Genomic DNA, 21,853 nt, shown 5'->3' with positions numbered 1-21,853 from the left:
CAAAGTAATATTTGGCAGGGAAAGTCACTGGTGATAAATCACTAAGGGTGGCACCGTGATTGCGTGATTTTGGGGGAACCAAATTTTTTTTCGGGGTGACGTATAGATTTTCGTGGAAATACCCGAAAATTCGGGGATAGTGCAAGCTCTGCTTGATTTCTAATCAGGAAAATCGAAATACTAAACCACACGAGAAGGAAAAGCTCCGACTTTGCGGTTGATGCAATAAAGAATTGCCGTAAAAAAAATTTAAAGTCAACCAAATGCCGCTACCTCTGTCGGTAGTGGCGTGCCTGCGGTGCGCTGGCGACTTTACAACTCTTCGGCGGCGTTCGACCGGGCCTCTCGTCGGCGGCGTTCGGTCGATCCGCCGGCGCGGCGCCGGGGTCTAAAGTGAAGTATGGTTAATGCTAATGAAATAAAACAAAATAAGATGAAAATATTATAGTTTAGAAACAAATTTCGGCTATATATTTGCACATTAGGGGTGGTGGGTAAAGTATAGCATATATTAAATACGCAACCAAACCTATGTACCTTTTCCCCCCTAAACCCCAAAAAACAAAAGTTTAAATATTGCAAACGCAGTGACAAATCACGGTCTGCAATCCAATTATCTATTGAAAGAAACCCGTTTGACTATTTTCTTAAGCATCTTCCATCTTTATATGCCCTTTCGAAAACCTGCGTGTAAATAATATTTTTGTTTAATTAAAACATCCTCTAAACGTTCCTTAAAAGTTTCACTTTAATACTCTTAGCGATATTAGTTACAGTAATCGTAGTAATAATATTAGTAGCATGTACATGGAGCCTTCTGGCTAGTTTGAAGTCCCCCACCCACAACTTATCCTGAAAGATCTACCTTATTACTGGAAGCCGTTCTTGAGGTATTGCTGTGTAACCCTTTTGAGAATGTGCATAACATAGTCAATTTGATTCAGTTCAATATCCGCCGAAATATTACTTGGCTGCTTCACCTTAATACCCTTACCTTGTGGTATGCAGTAAGCAGTATGAACATATAGCACCTTTTATTTTCTTCAACACACCAAACTGCCCCTAGGATATTGCTGATGCGCTCTTTGGCAACCTGTATGCGGATGGCGTGATGTGATTCAGTTCACCTTCCACCCTCAATATTCCCTGAAAATTCCACCTTCACACTGTTCATTACCGTTAGGTACAGCTGTAATGGTAGTCCCAGTAATAGCATTAGTAGTAGTATTAATAGTAAAAGCACTAGTGTTAGTAGCAGCAGTAGTATTAACATATTGCCTTTTGGTCATCTAAAGATTCCTCTCATCAAGTTTTAGAAGTTTCAACTTAATACGATTAGCTGTTGCTATCCCATTGCTGACATATCCTTTTAATAACCTATATGTTCATGAAGTTCCTTAATTGTCATCTTGATACTTTTAGATTACAAGTGGTTGCAATAGAAGTAGCCGTCAAGCTAGTAGTAGTAGAAGTTGCTGTAGTAGCAGTAGTAGTAAATGTAATTAAAATAGTAATAGCATTAGCAGTAGCGTTCACAGGCCTGGATTTCAATCTTTAACGCTTAAGAGCCAAGTGTTTTTGCCACTCCGTTTCTGCAAGATTTTCGGGGTTATTCCCAAAAATTCGGGGCTAATGGAAGTAATTAACAGAACACAACTGATGAGCGAAAAGTGATGAAAGAGAGCGGTAGTTCCAAACTCTCAGCTACCATTCTTGGGAGACATCTTACAGTTTATAAGTGACCATGGAATTCCTGTGTTGTTTTAAAGTTACTTTTCTGTGAATGGGCAGCGTGGCAACAGAGTGCACCTGGCGACGATAAATCAAATCAGTCCAGTTTTTGTCAGGAAAAAATTACTCAGTGATAATTTATTGCTCCCCCTGGCATTATGCGCCCCTAGGTCCAGGCCTAGGGACCTAGTGGTAAATCCAGGCATGAGCGTGCACATATTTCCTTTTGGTGAATTTACTTTCCCTTTAAGCACTCTCTGAAAGTTCCAACTTAATACACAAATCTCTCTTTGAGATACGTCATTTTGAAAATCTGCATGCACACAGTGTCTTTTGATTTAGTTCAAGTTCTACCTCAAATACCCAATTCTGTCAAATTTTCAACTTGATATGCGTAGCCTTAATAGTGCTAGTTTAACAGTAGTAGAGGTCGTAGTAGGAGCAGTAGTAGTAATAATAGTGTTGAATTAGTAGTAGTAGCAACAGTAGTAGCAGCAGTATTAATAGCAGTAGTAGCAGGTAGATGCCCCAGAAGTTTCATCTTGATACGCTAAGCTGTTCCAAAAAAATAGCTGATACACCTGTATCAGCAATCTGTATGTTATTGCAAGTTACCAATTGTTAAAATTTAAGGTTTTTATAGAAGGGATGGTCGTAAAAACTTTGAAGGAGGTTCATTCGATTGTAAATTGAAAGTTCAAGTTCAATTTTGAACAATCAAAGGTAATCAGAGGACAATCAGTCTTTCCCTGTTAACCGACATTTCCCACCCCAAATACATCCTATCAAAATAAAAATTAACATTTTGTTAAAAATAGTCTGAAGACCAAATAACCATGCCTTTGGGGTTAACAACCTCACCAGCAGCATCTGGGGCAAGGGCTATAAGTTAAGCTAATTGCTCATTACTAACACAAAAGGTTTTTTAGAAAAAAAATTATCTGAACTTGGGGTGGGGGGGTGGGTGTCATTCGATTGGAAATCAAAATTTCCAGTGCACTTTTTTTTCAGACTTAAAAATGATCGGAGGGCTTCCACCCCACCCTATTTTTTCCCCAAATACATCGGATCTAAATTTTGAGACGGCCATTTTATTTAAAACAGTTCAAAGGTTAAATAACTATACCATAGTTAAATAACTATGTTTCATAACCCTCAGCCTCTGGTGCAAGGGCTGTAAGTTATACAAGTTGCCTATTGTTAACATAAGTTTTTTTTATCAAGAAAAGATGGCATGTTTGATCCTATAAATAAACAAAAGCATGCAGCATTAAGGTCAAACCTTAGGGAAATGTCAAGAAGAATGCCAAACACAATCAAAAAGCATTTATTCCTTTATTGGTTTTGAAAAGGAAATACCAGGAACATTTACAATGGCTGATGGTATCAGCCGTCACAGTGTTTGGAAAATATTTAGGAGCATCTTCAACTAAATCAAGAGGTACAATGTGCATCCAGTTTTAAAAGACGTTGTATCTGCAATGTGTCGAGAACAGCTAAGGGTATAAACCTGAGGATATTAAGTTGAAACTTTCAGGGCAAGTTGAAGGAATGTTGAAAAAAAAGGCTGGAGATCAACCAGTCCCCCTCCCAAGTCGTTTTTAGCTGCAATTTTCTCAAGGACATCTGATCAAAATTTGTAATCAAGATTCACAGAAGGCAAATATTTTGAACACATACATTTATTACTTAACGTCCGTAAAGTCTGATTCAACTGAAAAACAGAGTAATAAATCAGCTTTAATGGTTTGTGATATCGGATCTTCTTTTTCTTTTGCAAAAATAAAACAAATCTTTTTTGTGAATACTTTTGACCTGCGTTTATATCATGAATTTAAGAAACAAACAATTTCAACAAGATTGAAAATGTAAAAATTCTAACTTTTGTTTTACCAATATTGCCCAATTATTTTTGCCTAATATGGTAGTAATCAATGTTATACTTTGCGGCCTTTATGTTCCATCCTGCTTTATTTGCGGCCTTTACAGTCCCTGGCACCTTTCCACCAGACTAATTGTTGCTATTGTTGTCAATTGAATATGGAATTATACAAAACCTAGCAGACAAGTTTCCGGGCCAACCAGACATGTTTCTGGGCCAAGCAGACAAGTTTCTGGTTACGTAGACTAGATTTCTATTTCATGATATGCATGTTTTTTTTTAGGGTAAATCCATGTCAGAAAAACCGGTGCGTCTTTTTTAGTTGCCAATATATTCAATTATATTTTTGTATATATTCAGGTTTCAGATTAGAACTTTTTACAGTTTGAATAGTTCATTCAATCTACTAGTATCAATATTTTTGCAATCATTTACATAGATATGGAATATTCTAAGCCACTTCTGGTGAGTAAAATTTTCTAATTATTATAATAAAAAGAAATCTATTTTTTTTTCTCGCCATTAAGTTAAGGAAGAATTTCCTTACTTACGCTTTTTTTTTCACTGTGCTGTTTGCTCTTTTAAAAAGCTTCCTTCTTTTAAATATAATACAGTCCATGTATTTCAATTTTAGTAAATATTCAAAAAATAGAGGTAGAATAGATATCTCTTTTGAAAATGCTAAAAAAAAAAAAAAAATACTACTAAGGCCTTCGGCAGTATTGATAGGATTTTCCTGTGCTTAGAACTGTTAAAGTTAGGCTTACCAAGACTTCGTTAGGATACTAGCTGATATGTATAGAAAGACATTTGGTATAGTTAAAGTCGTAGGGAAGAGATTATCGTCGCCGTTTGAAATTAGAAAAGGAGTAAAACAGGGTAGTAGTATTTCGCCTAGGTTGTTCACATTGCATATAAATGATATTGTTGACCATTTTAAAAAAAGGTATGGGGCCCCTACGGTGTCACTAGGGAACCTGACATTATCTCTGTTGCTTTTTGCTGATGATGATGCGGTGTTAATAGGCAAGTCACCAGAGGAGCTCCAGATCTTATTGAGTATATTAGAAGAATATTCAGATAGAAAGAAACTAGTGTTGAATATTAAAAAGACTGAGATTGTGATTTTTAGAGGAATTCGCGTGAATAATGACAATCAAAAAGTAGAATTTTAATATAAAGGTGAAAAATGTAAAAGAGAGTGAAAATTTTAAATATTTGGGAGTAACACTTTCAGCAAATGGAGGATGGAAAGAGCATGTAAAAGAGATGATTAAGCGAAGGAAAGCAGTTTGAGCTGCCATTTTACGTAATTCAAGGCTTTCAAGTATAAAATATCTAAAAATGCATAAATATGTTGTTTTTTTTTCAGGGAGACTTAGCCCCCCTTCCCTCCAAACTAGAGTGCTACAAACAGCAGAATAAACTTTAGAGGACAATTTATCTGTAAAAGAGGGCACATTATTTCGTTGCTAAATTTATTCTTCTTTTTTAAGGATGTTCAGGTGGATTCAGGCAATTCCCTCCCTCTGAAAAGAGACCAAGATGGGATGACATCACATCAATGCCAGCTGCAAGACCATCAGTCATCAGATATGCTAGTTCCAATACAAGTTCGATGGACCAGCCAAGAGCATCTCAAGCCAATGTCAGCTCTACACAAAGCTCTATGCAACCTGGCAGAAAATTCAAGAGAGAATGGATGCTTTCATATAATGCATCAATCTCATCCGATCAAGATCGAGAGGACACTCCTCTTCATGCTTTGCCAGGGACTTCAGATGTACAAGTGCAGTCAGAATTTGTAAATGTATATATTTTTTTTTCTTTCCGTATTTTCAAAAAATAAGACAAATTTTCTCAAGCGCATAACTTTTGATGAATAAAACTTAAATTTGTTTCTACGCTATTCTATAATAATGCTATTTCATTCTCTTTCATTAGCCAAATGAGCAGTATATAAAAGAGTGATTATAACACATAGAACTAGCAAATAGCTTATCATATATTTCTAAAATTACCTCTAATTTTTCTTTTAAGCAAGATGTTTTCTAATGCAAAAAATCCATTATTTCTTTAAACAAAATAACTATATAAACAAATAACCATTATTTCACTGTTGACAATCGAACAACGATTCTTAAACTAGGATGAGTTTTTGCCTTTAGCTTTGTGCGTATCTAGTTCTTATCAAATGTCCCATCAGGAAGCTTGAATTTTAATCCGACAGGTATAAATTTGAATGTTAATCGCTTGCTCGCTACAAAGGGGGTTTCAAATAACAGGATGTTTCTTATCTTAGATGAAACGAGAGATATTAACACAGGAAAAATCGCATAAATTGGTTCCACAGCGCATTTCTATCTGACGCTGTTTCTGCAGCACGTTATAGGCTAATAGAATATAGGCTAAGGGGTTAGAAACTCAATTTCAACCTGTAAGAATATTTCAGCGTGTGTGTGTGTGTGTGTGTGTGTGTGTGTGTGTGTGTGTGTGTGTGTGTGTGCATGAATGTATCTGCGGGTGTGTATGTGTGTTATTAAAAAAATTTTTAAATTATTATTTATTTTTTTGTAAATAATTATATGGTCAAAAATCTTTTACTTATTATGCATTTGCTTGATGAATTCGAACCCAATTAAGAAAAAAAAATTGTTTGATAAAAAAAAGAAAAAAAAGAAAAGTATGTTACAGATGTGAAAAGACTTTCATCAAAGAAAAAAAAACTTAATCCCTTCATTTTCTATTTTCAGGGGGAATCTTTGACAACTTTTGCATTTCGCGGTCTGGGATCTAAAAGTGTCATTGTTAATTGTTCCTTCTTATCAGGTGATGATGATACTGAAGGTACGTTATTTAATATCCCCCTGGATTTTCAATTTACAGCTGAAGAAATGGATAAGCTTATGCAATTGTTGGGTCTAATTCTTCCGGGGACATTTTTAACGACAACTTTACTATTAGTGAATTGGATCCTGTACAAATAGGTGCAGGACATGAAAATAGTGTCACGTCCCCGGAACTACATGAATTTTATTTGTTAGAATCTGCTCTAGGTCACTTGCAAACATATAGTGCAGATTTTAATCCCCCCGAGGAAAACGCAATTGACGGGAGCATTATTTTAACAGACCCTGTAAATATTCTCCATAGCTTCATCGACAAAAGTTAAACAGAAGTTCAGATTCAGATTCAGAACGGGGGGGTCAAGGGGGGGGGGGTTAAAGCATCAGTGAATCAAAAAGTTTATTTACAAAAGGGGACATCCAGGGATATTTTTTATTTTCATTTTTCAACAGACAACCAGACCTTTTAACCAGGTCTGAACGAATTTGAAGACAACTTTTTCAACTGGGTGAATAAATTGATTTCGACTTTGGACACGTTTAATGAGAGGGGAAGTGGGTCCACAATTTTATACATTGAATACATGGATCTGGATCTCAGTAGATTTAAAAAAAAACTTCATTTTAAGGGGAGCAGGGGGTACTCGAAAAATAAAATGCCACCCAGATTGTTCATCTACAGGAGGGGGTCAGAGTTTCTGGTTTGAAGCAGGTCTACAATACTTTGAGCATAAATTTTTAGAAGGAGCCCATAAAGCATTAAACGAAGAGTCGACAGTGAAACATATTAATACCATGGCTCGCAATGGTGGAAAAAAATTCTATGAATCAATATTTGACTGTTTAGTGGGTAAGCAGCCGTTGTTATTTAAATGAAATCCCATATTCAAGACAGAAAATTAAATTCTGTTGTTAGGGGTGGTTGTTCTCCAGTCTGACATGGACTGTGTAGATGGGGGAAAAAACCAAATAGAATAAGAATTTTGTATTCAGTTAGGACACCGATGGTGGATAATATATATAATTGGGTATGGATTATCTATGAGCCTCCCAAAGATGTAAATTCTTCTGGTAATTTTTTCCCCGTTAGAGCAATAAGTCGACTCTTATCTCAAGGTGTAAAGAAAGGGGAACATCTCTAGTACCACTTTTGCCTTTCCCCAGTTACATCTGAAAAAAAATTCTCAGATCACAAGGACCATTGCAAATTTTATAGCACTCTAAAAATTTACCTGCCAATAGAAAGCGAAGATACTTTAAAACTTAACAATTTATGAAAGTCCCTGCTCCAAGTTACGAAAGCATCTTAGGATTCTGAAACAAGACTGGTTGAGGTATCAGACCCATCAAGGCCAAATATAGTCAAGGAACACAAACTAGTTGCGTGTTCCTACTCACACGCCCATCGCGATTCCAATAATAAAATGCAATTGGAAGAGTTTTTTTTTACTATGGATGAGGAGGGCAGCATGGAAAAGTTATTGGTTTCTTTAATAAAAACAGCAAATGGCGCAATTTCTCGATTACGTCACATCAATTACCCAATGAAATTGTCAGATAAAGAGCAACTGACACTGCAAAAGTGGACGATTTGCTGGGTCTGTAGAGATGCTCTTGCCCCAAAAGACGCGGTCCAGGATCATAACCACCTTTTTGGCTCCAATTCAAAGGGAAAAAGTAACTTTCGAGGGTGGGCCCACAATTAATGTAATTTAAAAATTAAACAGCAACTTTTTCTTCCGGTTTTTATACATAACTCTAACTACGATCTGAAGTATGTGCTACCAGCATTGGCACATCTTCAAAGAAATGAAATTGTGGATGATGATGCTTTAGTGATAGACACCTTTTCCTACAGAACCATATCTAAGTCAACGTACCAGCTGCTTGTTTTGGAATTTATTTGGAAATTTGTTGAAGCCAGAGTTGAGTACACGAATAAAATTCACTTTTTAGATTCCTACAGTTTTTTCCCCTAATCATTGAGCGAATTAATTCAGGTTTAGAAAAACGATGACGGTTGCATCGATTTCCCCCTTCTCAAGAAACAATTTTCAAATGATTTATATTATTTGTTAATGGTCAAGGGCATATATCCTTATGACTATTATTGTTCCATATCGAAATTCGCTGAGGAACTTATTACTTGCATTGAATCATTTTACAAAAGTCTATATGATCATATGTGCACCCTCGAGGAATAAAGTTTTGCTAAGAAAGTTTGGGGAGAGGGAGTCTGTAAAAATGGGTTTGAATACTGCAAACAGTATTTGTCGAGTGACGTGTTAGCTCTGTCAGACATTAAATGTAAAAATACAGATAAAACCTTTGAGGAATTTAATTATAATTTGGGCTATTATTTATTATATCCTCGTTGGAGCTCATCCTAAAAATGAGTGGGGAAAATATAGGGTGGATAACAGACTTGATAAGCATCTGTTCATAAAAACTTCAATGAGGGGTGGCTTTGTTTTTCACGTGGATGATATCTTTGAAACTGATCCGACAGGAGAGAAGACGGGGACAAAATCGGATGCAGTTTTCCTTGATATGAATTCTCTCTACCCCTCGGCCATGTCCCATTATGCGCTACCTTGCGGTGACTATAAATGGCTCAATGACCCTCAAGCTCCCCATTTCCCCAACATTGACGACGACAGTGTTGAGGAGAATGGACAGGTTGGATGATTTTTTGAAATTCATGGAGAGATACCAGTCGAGCTTCACGATTCACGAAAGGATTTTGTTTTCCCGTGTATCAATAGACCTTTCACTGAGGGCTCTTTGAATCCCCGCATTAAGCGTTTAGTCGAAGTTGACGGATTGAATTTGTCACCTTCAAAACAAAAACTTATTTCTGATCTTCTTCCAAAAAAAAATATAGTTGTACATCATGTAGCTTTAAAATGGATGTGCAACAACGGTTTCAACGTCACAAAGGTTCACAGAGCACTTCAGTTTAGTCAAAAACCCTATCTGAAAACGTTTGTTGACACTTTTGTCAACAAACGTTCTGCAGCGCAGACGAAAGCCGAAAAAGAAAACTCATTTTGAATTCGGCTTTCGGCAAAATGTGTGAGAGTGTTCGCAATAGGAATCGTTGACGTCACGACCGATCCCGAACAATGTGCTCGAATTATTGCCGATCCAAATTACACTTCCTTCGCAATCATTGGCCCAGACATGGTACTATTGAATAAAAAAAAAGACGCATTGTCTTGAATAAAAATATTGCTGCAGGCAGTGCGATCTTGGAGATCTGTAAAAGGCTCAAATTAGAATTCTACTACAATGTCGCTAGGGAACAGTGGCCGGAAATGGGGCAAGTAGAGGTTTGCTACGGGGACACGGATTCTCTACTGTTGAAAGTAAAAACCCCAAATCTAATTGATGATTTGGCGAAAGGTGAAATTATCAGCTCACGTATGGACTACACTACTTGGGACGGTCTTTTCCCTGAGATAGTGAAACGTCGGGCACCAAATAAGATTTTTTTTAAATCAGAAACGGGAAGCAACATGATTTCCAATGGTATGTTTGTAAGTCCGAAGGTGTACTTTATACAGACACATGACGAAGAAATCAAGAAACGTTGCAAAGGAGTACCCACGCGCTATGTGGATAAGAATTTCGACATGGACATTTATAGGAATTGTATTGTTGAAAATACATTTCCACGAGCCAAATTGCTGGCAATTCGTTCTCTCGAATACAGAAACTTTACTGTAAATTTAGAAAAAATTGCCAAGAGTACCATCTCCAACAAGGTCTATGTTTGTCAAGATAATGTGACCAACCTCCCCTTGGACACTATTTAACTTCAGACCGGGCCGAATGTGTTAGCCATAGGGAAAGTCTCGGTTGGAATAAATTCCAGTAAATTATTTCCTAAAACCTTTGCGGGGGCGGCCGCCAGCGGGGGGCGCACCGCCAATTTCAAAATTTTCTTTTTTTACTTAAAGCAGATTTTTGTTTGTAAAGTTTCATTAAAAAAAAGTGTAATTTTTTTTCAAGTGCCTTTATCCAAAGTTTTATTTTTTTCTCTATAAATAAACAAAAAAAAAGTGTCACTGTTCCTGTGTTTTTTCTCAGTGTGCATATGTGCTTGCTGTATTTTTTTTTATAAATAAATTTAAAAAAAAGGCATTTTTTCAGTTGTCTTGTGCTTTTTTTTCAAGCCTTTCTGACTTTTTTTCCTATACATAAAGTAAAAGTAAATAGTATTCTTTAATAGTCTTCTTCTTCTTCTTCTTCTTGAACATAGTAGTAGTAGGGAAATTATTTCGTCATTAGAAAACCAGATTCTACAGTTAGTTGTCCAGGTGAACTGTTGAGGGGAACTTGTATTAATTTAAAACACCATTCAGATCGTTTCTGTTTTGGCCCTCAGTGTCGATCAAAACAGCACTCTTAACTAAAATAATTAAAAATTGTGATAAAATGTTTGCGAAAAAGCTGAAAAAAATATACCACTCCTACAGTATTTGGCAGGTATCATACGATATAATAAAAGCAATTTCTGTCATCACAACAGAATCGGTGCAGATACAGTTCATACAGGGACTTGATGTTTTCAGCATTATTAAACCCAAACTTTTGTCAGATTATCGATGATACGGCTTCATCAGTTAAGCTACGGCTCCAGGCAATGCTACAATTGTCTTACTTATGCTCCCCCTACGAACCGAATACCGTTCCTCTTGCTTTACACAAACGCTTTCAGCAGAGATAAGGTATGTACAAACTGGCAGTGAATTGTACCTACAATATCAACTACAGTTGTTTGTGATTCTAGATCGATAATAACGCTCAATAAACAAATCTATCCGGGTGCCCCTAAATTTCTGCTCTCAGCATACAATCAGGCAACTAATAAACCCCACGGTTATATCCTATTGGATCTTAATCAATATACACCCCAGGACCTGCGTGTAGTCACAGATATTTTCGACAATGATATTACAGTATACCTCCTTGTGAATACTAAAAAGACCTATTAGTCGCTATCATGACACTGAAGAAACGACATAAAATAGACATTTGTTTTCAGTTCTAAGTACTTCAAAACCTCCGCTTAGGAAAGCCATACTCAAACACGGTATTGACATTTATTTCATTAATCTAATATCTGAAATTTGTTTAAATTTGATCGAGGTTAATGTTCAACGGCCAGAATTAGTTTAGTAGCAGACACAGCAACATTATTCCGTTGTACGTACATGGGCATTTGAGAAGAAATGAAAGAATTTTAAAAGAAAACGACTGCTTCGGGCGGGTGGTATCTTTTTCATCCTTTTACCGTTAGTAATTGAAGGATTGTTAGAAAGTTAGTTCCTGTGAGACAGACAATACCTACTGAACAGACTGCAAGAGATCTAGATCTCTGCTAAAGTAAACGATTCAAAAACAATCTGAGTTAATTCCATGACAAGAACAATATTGAGGATGATAAAAAAACTAATTTTACTTCAAGATATACTTTACCGACTGGACAAACACAAGTCCAATCGATTGAAGACAACTGCTGCTGCTGATTACAAAAAAGAATCATCTCCTCAAGAGTCTGCTGCTGCTGCTGCTGGAACAAAATTAAAGACGGAGTAATGGTATTAATTTTTTTTTAAATTTGTAAATATACTGCCCCACTCTTTGGTTTAAAAATTTACACGACTCTTAATTTATCTCATGGAAAGTGATCAAGATCGCATTCAAGTTTAGAGAAAAGGTATATGGGTTATAATTTGGGGCAAGAGCTTTAATCTACTTGATTTAATGAATGACTTGGCTACAAATCGTAAAGAATTATTATCACTTCGCATTCATTCATGAAGCTTTTTAAATACATTAAGATATTACAAAAGTCTTATTAGCAATAAAAAAACACTAAAAAAAATTAAATGAACGTGCATCATCATCATCAACACCATTTAAGTTGATGACATATGAGGAAGAAGAATATTTCAAATAAATTTTGGTTAACAAGCTCACGCCGATGGTAGATATGCAAAAGCGAAGCCGTGTCAAGTCAACGTCACCATTACCTCCACCATCACCACCAACAGCCAGTATACAAAAGGGTAGCGGACGTTACACAACGTGCTTTCGTTCAAAATGGTTAAAGTTTTGAAATATGTTTATGAAAATATTGGCAAGATAGGAAGTTTAAGGTCCACCACCACTCTTTCCAAAGTCAATGGTGTTCACACTAAAAGTGTACAAGACTATCTGAAAAATTAATCAAGTGACACTCTGCAGAAAAATCATAGACTGCGTACCAATCAATATCAAAAAACTAATGATTTTTACCTATTTCATATAAAGCAAGCAGATATCCTGACTCTAGATGAGCTTCAAAGACGTAACAATACACCGTACATGTATAGTCTACTTGCAATCAGTGTTTTTAGTCGTTATGCATATGCAATTCCATTGCGATCAAAGAGAGGTGTTGAAGTTGCTCAGGCTATTGAAAGTATTCTCGAACAGGATTCATATACAAAAATTCAAACGGATCGTGGTTGTGAGTTTGTTAATCCTCATGTTTCAAAAGTACTAGAGAAATATAGTACACTGCTCTATCATAGTCACAGTCCTATAAAGGCTGCATTGACAGAACGATTGACAAGAGCTATTCGACTACTAATTTCAAGATATTGTACATTGAAAAATACACCGACTTTTATTCATGATCTAGATAAAATCATGTTGATTTACAATCAACGACCTCATCGATCATTGTCCAACTCTACGCCAACGGAAATTCATCATTCTGATCATGAAAAAATTGACACCTTTCTTAAACATTATTCGAATGAAACGATTGTCAAGAAGAAAAATAAATTCAATGTTGGTGATAGTCTTCGAATTAATAGAATAAATAATTTTTTTGAAAAAGGGAATTACTTGTAGTCTCTCAAACTTTTTAAAGTGGCAAACATCCTAAACACTAGACCAATGACTAATTACCTGTGGTATACCATCGATTAGAAGATTCTTGGCGTATCTTATGACTATGAATTGCGAGAAGCTAAAAATGTTCTTGGAATCCAAACAAATGGGCGGATTGTAAAGACACGAATTAAAAGGGATATGGAACAGTCACTTATTTGGTGGTTAGGACCCAATTCGGATTTTGGTTTTTGGATCGGTGCTAAAGATGCTGTCAATGCTACCTAATTTTTATCTAAATTTCATGCCCAACATTCCTAATTCTCTCTACAACGACTTGAATGAGACAAGTGATTTTTGGACAAAACACTCACCTGCCATTAAATTTAACGGTGCGTATGCAGTGGCCCTTGCGGACTATATTCCCAAAAATACCTACGACATCCTGAGAAAGGATTAAGTGTATGATAATAAACTTATATCATTCGTTTGGACTATGAAAGGGTTGAGCTGTATAGACTATGAATTTGCTGAAGCACTTAAAGATAGCGAACTTCTTCCTATAAATGTAACATATGTTGAATTTGATACTATAGTTTATCTTTCTTGTAAAACCAATAGGCAAATGTTATATCGTAGGAGTTGTAGATTTTATTTTAATTATTCATTGGAACAGGATAGGATTTACATTATCTCCCCTGTTGATACTGAAATAATTATTCTCAATGATAATCTGAGAGATGTTCTTGGCTTTAAACAGAATATGATCAATGGGAAAAAGGCTGGCACCGTTTACGGGATGGATCAAGTTATTTTTGTTGATTATCCACCTGGTTTTGCCTCGGACTCTTGCATATTTCTCTATGCATCCTTTGTGGAAACGTCGAGAGTCGGTAATTCAAATGTCCCCCTCCTACGTGTTCTTGAACGAAAAACAACCAATGAACTTGTTCATCACTATAATGTAGAGTATCTTTAGTATCTTCCTGCAAACACTTTGCATTTGAAACTCTGTCAGTTAACGCTAAAAAGTGAATTGGGTTATCCTCTAGCAATAGAAAAAAGATTAGAAGTGATTACTTGTCATTTTTGACCAGGTGCCAACAAAAGTACACTCTCCTTAAATGAGCACGAAGAGACTTCCATGTGCCTTTCATGCGGTTGGTTACCATACAGTGGCATTGAATACAAGTAACATAGATCCTGGATCTGACTGTTACACGGAGTATAATCTCATGTCTGGCTATGGTCTTGATATCTTGTTTGCTAGGCGATTTAGTTCTGCAATACACCTTGCTAGGAATTATCTTGTACCTACTGCATCAAATTTTGATGCATCAGTACGACATGACTGGGGGTCCGGCAAGAATTTTAAGGAGAGTGTTAAGGAAAATATCAGATCTTCAGCAAGAGCCATTGATGTGCAACTAAAATCTCGTAGAAATGGGGAGGGAGTGAAAAGAATGAAGTCGAATAATTCATTCATCAGTCTCCACCTAGGTAGGACGCAAAGAACATCAACAAGTACTTTGAGTACTGAAACAAAGAAGCTCAATCAGCAGAAGAAGAAGAAGAAGAAAAAGAAAAAGATAGTTAGGTCAAAGAATGATCTCCTTTCTTAATATGATCTATTTCCCCCACAAAGACTCATATACATCAATCAGTTCCTCATTGAATCTATTCGATGCTGAAAATGCTGATGTTTGTGTCAAGTATTGCTACTATGAACAATTTAACCCCCAAAAACCCCCCTCTCGGAAAATATACACTTTAAAATATTTTCCAATGAAAACTATTTTATTGATTTGTCGTAAACATTTATTTATTTAAATTTTGTGGTGAATAAAGAGTCAGATAATTCAACTCCAAATGCTGGCGAGGGTCTCATCTATGAGAACTGTATTCTAAACAAACTATTCAAACAAATTAATGTATTTATTAATGGAAGATTGGTGAGCACTAGCAATAATTTATTAAACTATGCAATCTATGTACAATTTATGATGATAAAACTAAAGACATAAAAAGAGTTGAGAGGACAATCATTGTGTTTTGAATATTGAACAAGTGTTAATACTGACGGTGAGTTGACTACTGTAGTGACCCAGTAGGATCATCTGGTTCGAAAATTAAATCTTGAGATATTCAACATATCCCAATGGCTACCACCCAATGTCAAGATTGACATAAAGTTACAGATGGCCCCATCGAATTTCATTTCGAGAAAAACACTTCCTGCAGCACCTAATGCAAATTTCATTATCACATCGGCAAGTCTCCACGTCCAAAAACAACAGGTTACGAGCTCTTCTGCATTGGCAGTGGAAAAGCAATGAACCAAAGGTAACCCTATTAAATTTCCTTTCTCCCATACAATCACCAATCAATATCTCATTACAACTGGTTCTCGTAGCTATAGCGATTCATTATTTATCAATGGAGAAATCCCCTCAAAATTGGCTTTGGCCTTTGTAAAGAGTGGCAATGCAGTTGGATCTTGGACTGAATCCCCCCATGATTTTAATTTTTTTCGGTCTATCTAGCCTTGTGTGCAAAGTGAATGGTATTCCGCTGTACACTCCATCATTTGACACAAAATCCTATTGGACTCTGTGTGAGTTGACAATGCAATCCTTAGATGAAGACTCTCAACAATTTGAAAATGTAATAACCAATTCGATGTTTTCAAAATATCATGGGGTTATTGTTTTGGACTTCTTAGGCACACAGAATATGAGTACAGTAAGAAAAGAGACTTCTCTTTAAGAGTGTACATTTACCGTTGCTCTAACTAAGAGTATCATGCTACTATCACTGATTTAACTTGAAACCTATTGTGAACTCACACCCGACGGCAGTGTTCTACTACACCTCGCACCATGAACACAAACCAAATAATCAACGTATTTAGTATGGATCCATACATGTCCAAGTACAATTCCTATTGCATACCTTCGGACTTCATTGAAAAAATTCCAAGTGTTAACAATACCCTAATCATTGTTAATAGCAGTCCATCGACTTTGAAGACCGGTCATTGGCTATGCCTCTTTCAAACAGCAAAGAATATTGAATGTTTTGACCATCTTGGCCTATCGTGTTAATTCTACACTCCAGACATCAGCAACTTTATTGAAAGCAGGGGGAAAAGCATTATTCAAAATCAACGAAGAGTACAGGATTTAACGACTAAGGCATATTGCTTTCATGCACTACTCCTTTTCATGTTCAGATGCCGTGGTTACACCTACAAGCAGTTTCTCATTATCTACGTTGAATTACCTCAATTGAAAGACTTTCTAGTGGAAAATATACTTACAAGCTTATTTAATTTTGATTTTATTGCCATAATATTAAAATTTTCTAAAGATGTATGTTAATTTGTTTATTAATAAAAAAAAATTATATACATGATAAAACAACTTTTCTACTCTTTAGATTTTATTCACTACTAGGTATTTGTCGACAACAACTAGTGCATGTAGGTTATCTGAATTCACAGTGTACTGATCCTGATGTACTGCAATGTCAGGGTCACTTTTTCTACAGTAGAGTGTAACTTCACTCTTGTCATATCTCTTTGTATAGTCAATGACACTATTTTTATTCATTCTATAGAATTCACATGTTTCAATTTGCTTATTTGAAGCAATTTCACAAACAGTGTCCTCAAGTATCGAATGACATTCCGTCACAGCCAAATAAAAATCAGTGGTCTTATAATCATAACACCCGTTGTATTCACAATGATGACGTAGAAACCATATTCTTTTGTTGTTCCAACAGTTGAATCGCTGACCCGGTTCCTCCTCCCAGAACAATCTAAAACCACGATGATACCAATCTCGTAGCAATAAACTATAATTACGGTTAGGATACTTTCCAATCATACCGGGATATCTATTCTCCCACTGATTACATTTATCATAATGGCAATTGGAGAATAGGTGGCCTCTAGGATGAGAGTCACAGAAATCTTCAAGACATGAATTACAGGCTTTAATTTGTACAGAATATCCTCTATGCAATTTATACGGTTTGCATTATCTACACTTTTCATCATACTCCTCAATAATTGTTCAATTCTAACATGATGACCAGCTGCCCAGTGTGTGGATGCATAACGGACATTTATGTAACACTTTTTCATGTGTTGACACTCTCACTGTTACACTGAGACTGAGCTAGCAACAACAAAAATTGTCTGAGAGAGAGAGAGGAGTAGATCATCTTTGATCATCATCTTCGTCGGGAAAAAAAACTCCCAAATTTTTAAACTAATGTTTAAAACTACGATCATAACATTATTTTGTTGTGTCGTGAAGAATATATCAATAAACTTTGTAAATGTATTTGGACCGAGAGTTACAAATTTCATAAAATAGTGTAATGATGGAAAATCACTTTTTATTACATTGGAAAGCATTCCCCAAGAAAATATTTTTCTTTGAATAGATAGGTGTGGAAAATCATCACCTAGAATCCATCATTTTTCCATAAGAACTGGATTCCTAATGACTCGCTTTTTCTCGAATCTATCCATTTTTAGAGTCCTAACTTACTCACAATCAACTACAGACAAACAAGAATTTTTTCTACTTTAAAAAATATATGTTATTCTATTATGGAAAGAAAAAAAAAACCATTGATTTAGAAAAAAATTTATGGGACATAATTACAATAATAATGATCAGTGATGTATATTGTTCTTATCAATATAGTTCGATAGGACATCTAATGCTGACTGAAGTTTATTTATATGGAGAATCTTCACTTTTCCAGCAAAACATAGTTGCTCCTCCTGCTTAAATTTGTTTAATGATATCACGTATCTAGCATACATAGTGTCCCATTCAAGACATAGTCTACAACCAGCGGTTATTTCCACAGCCCCATTGGGTATTCGTATATCGCTGCTGCTATTGTCGGCTCCATCATTAATCTCCAATAATGTAAATGCACTACTCATTTTTTTCTCTACTAATGTCCTCGTAAATAAACTATTCTCTTTGAATCCAATTCCCTTACTAATACGAACTTTAAGGAAAACTATTCCTTTTATTCAAATCCCAACCACTAATCAAGTTACGTATATGGAGTAAACCCCACTCTCTGATTTGTTCATAAAAAAACGGATGTTAACTTGAAAAACGAGTTTGGTTGAGCTAAATACTTTTACGCATGTCCCCAAAACATGTTTGAATAATTCAAATCATATCAGTTTTTTAAGAATGTGAACGTAATCCGATGACAGACATTGTGCTATTGACAACAAAAACAGAAAAAAACCTCTTTGAGGACATTATATTATTACGACCTAACTCGCACAGCGTATTTGACCACATTTTACACTGCCAAATAACTAGTCTGGTAATCTGCCATGGAAAGGTGTCAGGGAACGTAAAGGCCGCAAATAAAACAGGATGGAACATAAAGGCCGCAAAGTATAACATTGATTACTACTTAATATTTTACGAGAACTGAAAATCTGAGTTCAGTGGTTCAGTTGCACGAGGATTCAGTTACACGGTGGTTCAGTTGTTCACGATCGTTCAGTTACACGATGGTTCAGTTGCACGGTGGTTCAGTTGCACGGTGGTTCAGTTGCACGGTGGTTCAGTTGTATGGTGGTTCAGTTGCACGGGGGTTCAGTTACACGGGGGTTTAGTTACATGGAGGTTCAGTTAACTGGGGTTGAGTTTTTTTTAATTAAGTTCTGTTCGTTTTATATTGACATAGTCTTTTCAGGGAAAAAGAAAATAATTTTTTAAATCTTTTTGTTTTTTTAAGCCTGCTATTTGTATGCTGGGGAAAATTTTTCGGCAATTTTTAACAACTTGCACCCTTTTAAAAATCTGGACACAAACAGTAGTGTTTAATTTAGTTTCATACCTCTTCTAGTTGACCTGAAATAGAAAACTTGATACCATTCGCAAAAAAAATCTGTTTATTTTCTTTGATAGCTTGGATACACTTACGCTATTTTGATTTGGTTAAATTTTAAGAGCAGAGGTAGTCCCGAAAGTTTTTACATAATACCCTCAGTCGTTCTTGGGATACTGCTTCAGAGGCCTTATTGGGAATTAGCATTAAGACAGTGCATTTTGATTTAATCTTAAGGCAATATTTAGTTTTTAAACATAATGGGCAAATGGGAGGGTGGGCGTGGGAGGTGAACTAGTTGCCCTCCAGTCACTTGTGACTATTAAAAAGGGCGTAAGCCCTTTCAATTTTCAATCGAATGAGCCCTTTTCGAAGTTCCTAAGACAACACCTTCGATATGAAGTGCCCTACTCTAAACAAAAAAAAAAAAAAAAAAAAAAATAACACATTGTACCCATATCGATCTTTACTATAAAAATGTCAAGCCTTCCAATCACTTTCAGCTATTAAGAAGGGCACTAGCCCTTTCAATTGCCAATCGAATGAGCCATTTTTGAGTTTCAACGATAAGGCTTTCTATACAAACCTTATATCACCCCAGGGCATAACTTATAACACTTACCCTGAGGGCTGTGAGGGGGTTTTCATTATCAAACACCTAATTTCCAGAACTTTTAACTTTGTTGAACAAAATGGGTATCTGAAAATTTTGATTGGATGTGTTTGGGGACATAATGAGCGTGAGAGGGGCGTTAGTTGCTCTGCAATCACTTTCAACTATTAAAAAAGGCACTAGCCCTTTCAATTTCTAATCGAATGAGCCCTTTTGAAGTTTCTACGACAACGCTTTCAATAAAATCTTATATGCCCCCAGGGCATAACTTACAACCCTTGTCCTGAGGGCTAGGGGGTGGTTGTCATCCTCAAAGACCAAATTTCCGGAATCTTCTACTACGTTGAAGAAAATTACTGTACAAAAACGTTCATGGGGGGGGTTTTCAATAAGGGGGGCCATGAGAGGAGGGTTAGTTGCCCTCTAATCAATTCTGAATATTAAACAAGGAATTCCCTCTTACAGTCTCAAATTGACTGAATACTTTTTGACGTTGCTGTGCCAGCACTTTCTGTTAAAACATTAAATTTCCCCAGGGCATAATTTACAACCCTTGCCCTGAGTGCGGTGGGGGGGGGGGGGAGTGGGTTGTCACTATAAAAATATCAAGCCTTCCAATCACTGTCGGCTATTAAGAAGGACACTAGCCCTTTCAATTTCCAATCGAATGAGCCCTTTTTGAGTTTCTATGATAAGGCTTTCTATAAACACCTTATATGCCCCCAGGGCATAACTTACAACTCTTGACCTGAGGGCTTTGAGGGGGTTGTCATCATCAAAGACATAATTTCGGACTTTTCAACTACGTTGAACAAAATGGCTGTCTCAAAATTTTTATTGGATGTATTTGGGGAAATGGTGGGCGTGAGAGGGGGGTTACTTGCCATCCAATTGCATTCTACTATTAAAAAGGGCACTAGCCGTTTCAATTTCCAATCAAATGATTCCTGTTTGAAGATAATACAGCAACTCTTTCTATATATAAATAAATAAAAAAACTTTATATGCCCCCAGGGCATATAATATATAATTTGGGCTATATATTTGTACATAAGGGGATGGGGGTGGGAAAAGGATTTGGACAGTGTTAAGTTAGAAAATAATTCTTACTACATACTATTCAGAATAATTGTACCTAGTACATTAGGCATGCAGAACCGCTATACTCTACCCCCCTCCCTAGTATGCAAATATATAGCCCAAATTTGCTTCTAACGCATTATATTTTTATCTTGCTTTGGTGTATACCATCAGGATTGAGTGTCAGAGAAACATATTAGAAGAACATTAGGTTGAGCGTATATCATATCCATTTCCGATATCGAACCCCAGCGCCTACATTGGTAACCATATCAGCCAGCACCTATATTGATATTTAAAAATAAGTTTGTTACAAGACTTTTTTCTCCTAGCAAAAAATTTGCATCTCGATACTTTAAGAATGCATGCTCTAACACAAGAATGCTATAAAAAGTTGACATTTTTCTTAGTGCGCCGAGAAAGGAATTAATTCTAGATAACTTAGTCGAATGCGCCTACATTGGTAACCCTATCAGCCAGCACCTATATCTGATATTTAAAAATAAGTTTGTTACAAGACTTTTTTCTCCTAGCCAAAAATTTGTATCTCGATACTTTAAGAATGCATGCTCTAACACAAGAATGCTATAAAAAGTTGACATTTTTCTTAGTGCGCCGAGAAAGGAATTAATTCTAGATAACTTAGTCGAATGCGCTTTATGCAGTAAAATTTCCCGTTCAAACGTTTTGAAAGGTAGCTTGTAAATATTTCACTTGCAAACTGCCTCTTTTCAAACACTTCGTGCTAGCAGACCGCAAGTAAGGAGCGACTCGGCTCAATAGTAACCGAAACTCTTAAAAACGAAATTTTGATATTAATTATAAATCAAAAGAATTAGCTTATTTTGCTGATTCCAAATAAAAGGCTACGAGTCCTAGAAAATTCACCTGATTTTTGAAAAAGGGGGGAAACACCTTCTAAAAATAAAA

At 36.1% G+C, this 21,853-nt stretch overlaps 1 protein-coding gene across 1 annotated transcript in view; it reads left to right on the top strand.

The window, feature by feature from the left end:
* The window catches only part of LOC148938657 (uncharacterized), a 109,842-nt gene that overhangs the window by 28,881 nt on the left and 59,108 nt on the right, over positions 1-21,853 (top strand). The gene's annotated exons all lie outside the window — the stretch shown is intronic.

Source organism: Artemia sp. Qi Xiang Cuo, unplaced genomic scaffold, assembly GCF_049724085.1.
Source record: "Artemia sp. Qi Xiang Cuo unplaced genomic scaffold, ASM4972408v1 HiC_scaffold_3045, whole genome shotgun sequence".
NCBI lineage: Eukaryota > Metazoa > Arthropoda > Branchiopoda > Anostraca > Artemiidae > Artemia > Artemia sp. Qi Xiang Cuo.
The sequence above is the reverse complement of the archived record's forward strand: the minus strand, read 5'-3'. Positions and strand labels throughout refer to the sequence as shown.